The sequence below is a fragment of the Trichechus manatus genome, unplaced genomic scaffold (genome assembly GCF_000243295.1).
Source record: "Trichechus manatus latirostris isolate Lorelei unplaced genomic scaffold, TriManLat1.0 scaffold00020, whole genome shotgun sequence".
NCBI lineage: Eukaryota > Metazoa > Chordata > Mammalia > Sirenia > Trichechidae > Trichechus > Trichechus manatus.
The window spans coordinates 16,830,367-16,835,639 of NW_004443956.1; the positions used below are offsets into that span (position 1 = coordinate 16,830,367).

The window sequence follows — 5,273 nt, forward strand, 5'->3', positions numbered from 1 at the left end:
TACTCTTCTGGCTAAGGGAACATCCAGGCATTTATTGAGAAGTCTGGATCCTGGGCGTCAGGATTGGTAGAAGGATTTCTGTAAGCTTGTGGTTGTGGCAATCAAAGAAGATTCTTCTCTTAAGAACACATCTTCTGTTTCTGCCTGTTTAGCTGCACTTTGGTCATCAACATTGTGCTTCCAGGGCTGTGGCTCTTCTAGGGCTAGGGCAGAACCCTACTGACTGATCTAAAGTATGGATGACGCAACCTGTGGGCAGTGCTGGGGATGAGGAGTAAAGACGCCATTACTGGGGAGCTCAGAGAGAGCTCTGTTTCCCTATGAAGGTCAGTCTAGGGACCTGCTGAATTTTTAGTTCCTGATTAAGGGTGGCAGTCTAGCATAGGGGAAGATCTAGACTAGCAGTGTGACATAAGGCACATTCCTTAACCTTTCGTAACCTCCATTCCTACAGCTCTAAAATGTCCACTCATCAGGGGTAACTGAGTATTTAAATTTGCTACATATGTAGGTGCCTGTAGCTTTTCAATTGTATCATAGGTATCAATACATGTGAAAGTGATGGTGATGGTTACGACATCCTTGGACAGTCCCTTGTTGACCAGTTGACCATAGCATGTACCTTCTGTCCCAGAAATTTGTCAGTGACAAATTCCTCACATACTTTATTACACCCTTTACTACAGTTTCTGCCTCCATGCAGTCTCTGGAGGTAAACTCAGTTATTCACTCATTCATCAAAAATGCACAGAGCCCTACAGAGTGCAGCCATGCTTTGAAGGTCTCCCACCCAGGTACTTAACATGCACTGTTGTGCTCCATAGCTATCTGATCCTTATATAATCTGTGTTACCTGTCACTGATCACATACATATTTCTATCTCTGAGCTTTTTTGTGCTCGTATGTACAAATAAATCACATCAGAGTAGGAAACGCCTAGTTAATTTGTAAAATTCTTTTACAGATTGCTTCAAATCACATTTCTATTCTAGGAGGACAGAAAAAGAGAGAGAGGGAAGAAGAAAAAGAAAAAAAAAAAAACACCCTGAGGCCCAACTTCGATGTAAAAGAATTGACATGTTAAAGAGAAAAGGTACTGGGTATTCAGGGAGGAAAGAGAATTGTATGTCCCACAGGCCTTCATCACCCAAGGGGCCAGGTTTTTCTCCATCTTGTTTGTAGAAGGTATTTTTAGAGGATAAGTGTGTTTTATTTAAGTGGTTCAGATATTTGACGTGGAGAGATCTGATGGAAGTTGTTAGGGAATTAGTACTTGATCAAAGATGGAGGGTGTTTGTTTAGGAGCTATGAGCAAACAGATGATATTTACAGCCATAAGATGTAGGAGCTGACCAGGGGAGTGAATGTAGATAGAGAAGAGTGCTGGGGACAATGTGAAGACTTGTGAGGCTACTGGTAAAGTATATGCAAATGGCTCTGGACAAAGGTATCAGCGTACTTTCCTCCTGGTAGCAAGTGGGGATGGTTGTCTCATGGCACATTCATCCACTGTCTGTAGTATGTGTTCATCACGACCAACTTGAAAGAGAAAAATTTTGTTGTTGTTGGAAGCCATTGCAGACTTACAGAGAGCACAGCGTGATGAGGACAGGGTCCTGAATAGGAAAGCTCTTGCCCCAGGATCCTTGGTTATATCGTACTGACCAGTGATTTAGGATCCAAAGCCTCATTTTCCTGAAAAGTTTGGAGAAACTGATTTTGAATAGTGATTAGTCAAGTGTGAAGAATTAACTGAGGAAAGTCAGAATTCAGTTTTCGGAATTGCCTTTAAAACCTGGCTTATGTTCTAAGGTTATGAGTATCTTGAATATGTAAAAAGTGAGGGGCATAAAGTGATGGCAGTTCGGGTCAACTTGACAGGGGGGAAACATTGACTGAACTTGGCTTCAAATAAGCTAGCAGTGCCAGCCGTGCTTTGTATGCAAAGCTTGCTGTAGAACAATATGACTAATCTTATATGGCTCTGAAAGCAATTCTCAAAAAGGAATTCCAAAAATATTTTGAATACCAGTAGCATTATTAGGATTAGCTGTGCTCCATCCCAAGGTGACTCTTACAGGAAATGATGCTCCCTTGGACGTGTGTGTCTTGGTTGGCCTTTGAAAAAGAAATCTCATAAGAGTATAGTCACCATTGTTCATTTGTAGCTTTCCCATTGAATTAGAACTTTGACTAATTACCAGAAACTATCTGTTTGAAATCACCATGGATCAGAATCACCATAGAACTATAGGGTCATATTACACACTTTCTATAATAAAGTAGAATTCAGCACTTAAAATGAGAACGAAGGTGCTTAAAAGAATTGCCATTTTAAAGAGAAACAAATGTATACCAGTCATAAAATCATTTTCCTAGAGAACATAAAAGCACCAAGCTAGCTCACACCCCCTGAAAGCTTTGACAGTCTTGCTACCATGGTAAATGAGATAAATTTTGTCATCATTTCAGTTTTATTGCTATAAATGTAACTTTTCTTTCTTCAGGTAAATATCCTAGGAAGAAAAATATTGTTCTTTGGAGAACAAACTAGTGAAGGTATTTCTGGGGGTGTAGGGAAGGGGAACTATTTAAATTCATTATTCTGGCAGCTTCAGCTGAGCCCCTCTGAGGCTGTCAGAAACAAACTTTTCTCTGAGCAGTTATTTCTGCCAGACCCTGACTACACATATTCTTTTTAGAAATGATTTTTTTCTCAGACGACGATTGAATTCTAATATGTTTATCTTGAACTTGTATCGTGGCTAGTAGCCTAAGCATTGTATTTCAACAGGCTCTTAAAAGTGTCCCTATCGGATGTGGAAAACCCAAGTGCCATACATGCAGTTGTTTTTCAGCTTTTTGGGCCTTAATTAGCTCTGCCCAATCGGCCGATAGTCTGTCAAGAGCAGAAAGCAGTTTTCTTATCTAGTTAATTTATGGCCTTGCAGAATAGTTGATCTCCAAACAATGAGTAAGAACACTGCTCCTTCTCATTAGTTTTCTGATCAGAACCACGCAAGGAACTCTGTTGATCATTTACAAATGACAAAAAAGGGAGCTGTAAAAAGCAAGAATAAATAGTCTCTTTTATTTTGCTTTGTTCTACTTGCTTTTGCTTTATCATTTTGTTTATATATATTGTAGGCCACCAACATCCACAAAGAGGAAATGTCTTCTGATTGATACGGCTTTCTTTTCTTTTTCAAAAGAATGCTAAGAGAGAAATAGCTGAAGGACAAAGGCTGTTTTGTCTTCTTTCCTATGTGCCAAAAACAGACTTGAGAATCTGGTTGCAGTGAAGACACATTTATTCATTAGACTTGCTCCAGCCCTCAGGAAGAAGATGATCTATTGCATAAAAAATATGGCAAGTGTAACATTGTCATGGTTTAGTGAATACTGGACTGGGTTCCCAGAAGCCTTGGCTCTGAGTGATTCTCCCTGCGTGATGACCTTAACTCTTGTAAGGCCTCAGTTTCCTCAACTGTACCTGAGATTTTTTTCCAGATGATCTGCAGAGTCCCTTAGCTTTACTATTCTATGGGTCCATGAATATTACTTCCTACTGGATTTGCTGTATGAGCCATACTACTCCATGTTCTACCTCCAACTGACACGTAGGAGTGCTGCCTGGGCACTGCCCAAAATGTAGGAATGCCCACCTCTTTCCCTTCCAGTTTGGGTAAACCATTGTCTCTATGGAAAATATAGTTAAGTTTATGATATCTAGAAGGAAAAAAAACTAAAGAATATTCTCAGTGTCTTCATCAAGGCCATGAACACTTCAACCAAAACTCATTGCCATCTAGTCGATTCTGACTTGTAGTGACCATATAGGACAGGGTTAGAACTGCCCCACAGGGTTTCCAAGGATATAATCTTCAGGGAAGCAGACTGCCACACCTTTCTTCTAAGGAGCAGCTGATGGGTTGAAACCACTGACCTTTCGGTTAGCAGCTGGGCGCTTAACCACTGCACCACCAGGGCTCTGTCTACCATCTTAAATTCATATCTTCTGACACTTCACTGAATACCTGGCATTGCACAGCCACTCTACAGGCACTAAGAGGCATAAAGGAAATGAGATTATGACCCCATTCAGAGTATGCAGATGGTTATTTCCCTCTATCACCCCATTCTTTACCTTTCATTGAATTTTTGTGTTTGTTTTATAGATTTATTTTCAGAGGGCGAAACACTTAGATAATTTAAATACAAGGCCAACAGAGTTACTCTGTCAAAGTTAGCAATGATGCCAATGTGCCTTCTCACCTGTAGACACTTGACAGTCATCTGAATCTTCTCTCAGTGAAGAAAGGTAGCCTAGTATTTTATTCATACACATCCTTATCTGCAGTGTAATCTATGATTTCTTGTGGACGTATTAATTTTTCCACATCATATCAGGAATTTCAAACCAAAATTCATCCTCTATGGCCGTGATAATCTCCTCTTGATCCAAACTGCCTAAGCCTGGGCAGTTCATAAAATGGGAATTTACTGAAAGTTTTTCTGGGTCAATCTTACATAGAGTTTCAAGACTTAAAGAACACAGTCCTAGATTCCCTCTGACATCAGAGAGGGTGTGTCGCTATACTGGCAGCACAATGATGTAGTTACTACCTGGAACTTGCTCAAGCACTGAGATGGGCTGCAGAGCCCTGGGTCTCATCCAGATTTCCACGGGCACAGGGTGGTACTCAGTGGCCAGGCCGTGGCCAGTGTGGGGCCTGGGGCAGCGGCACAAAGGCCGCGGGCAAGCAGCAAACACATACAGAAAGGACATGAGCCACCATGGCTTTGCCAACCCAGGATGCACTCTTGTTGGAATATTTTTTATGTTCTCACGCTCCCTAAATTGCCTCCTTCCACAGTCTCATTCTTTCTCTCATTCTCAAAAATATGCATCCCAAAATCAAACCTTCTACCTTGTGGTTCCTTAACCCATTGGCACCAGAGCAGTTTTCTCGATGCAAACACGTTCTCTGCAGCCTGCACTGTGGAGCTACCTATGTGGTTTCAGAGCCCCATAGGGCAGGGGTCAGCAAGCTAGAGCCTGCCGGCCAAGTCTGGCCCACTTTGGAGCGTAGCCATGATTGTTTGCTTAGGCACTGTCTCCAGCGAGTATGACAATGGCAGAGTTGAATAACTGCATCAGAGGACCTTGAGTGGCCTGGAAGACCTAAACTGTGTGCTGTCTGGACCTTTAATGAGACATATTGCTGACCGCATCTACAGGGTGACACTGTCAACAATAGCATTTCTTTCA

At 41.6% G+C, this 5,273-nt stretch overlaps 1 pseudogene; it reads right to left on the reverse strand.

Annotated features, from left to right (window-relative positions):
- Window positions 1-4,335: 4,335 nt before the first annotated feature.
- LOC101340893 (acyl carrier protein, mitochondrial pseudogene) lies at window positions 4,336-4,800 on the reverse strand (annotated as a pseudogene).
- Window positions 4,801-5,273: the final 473 nt, after the last annotated feature.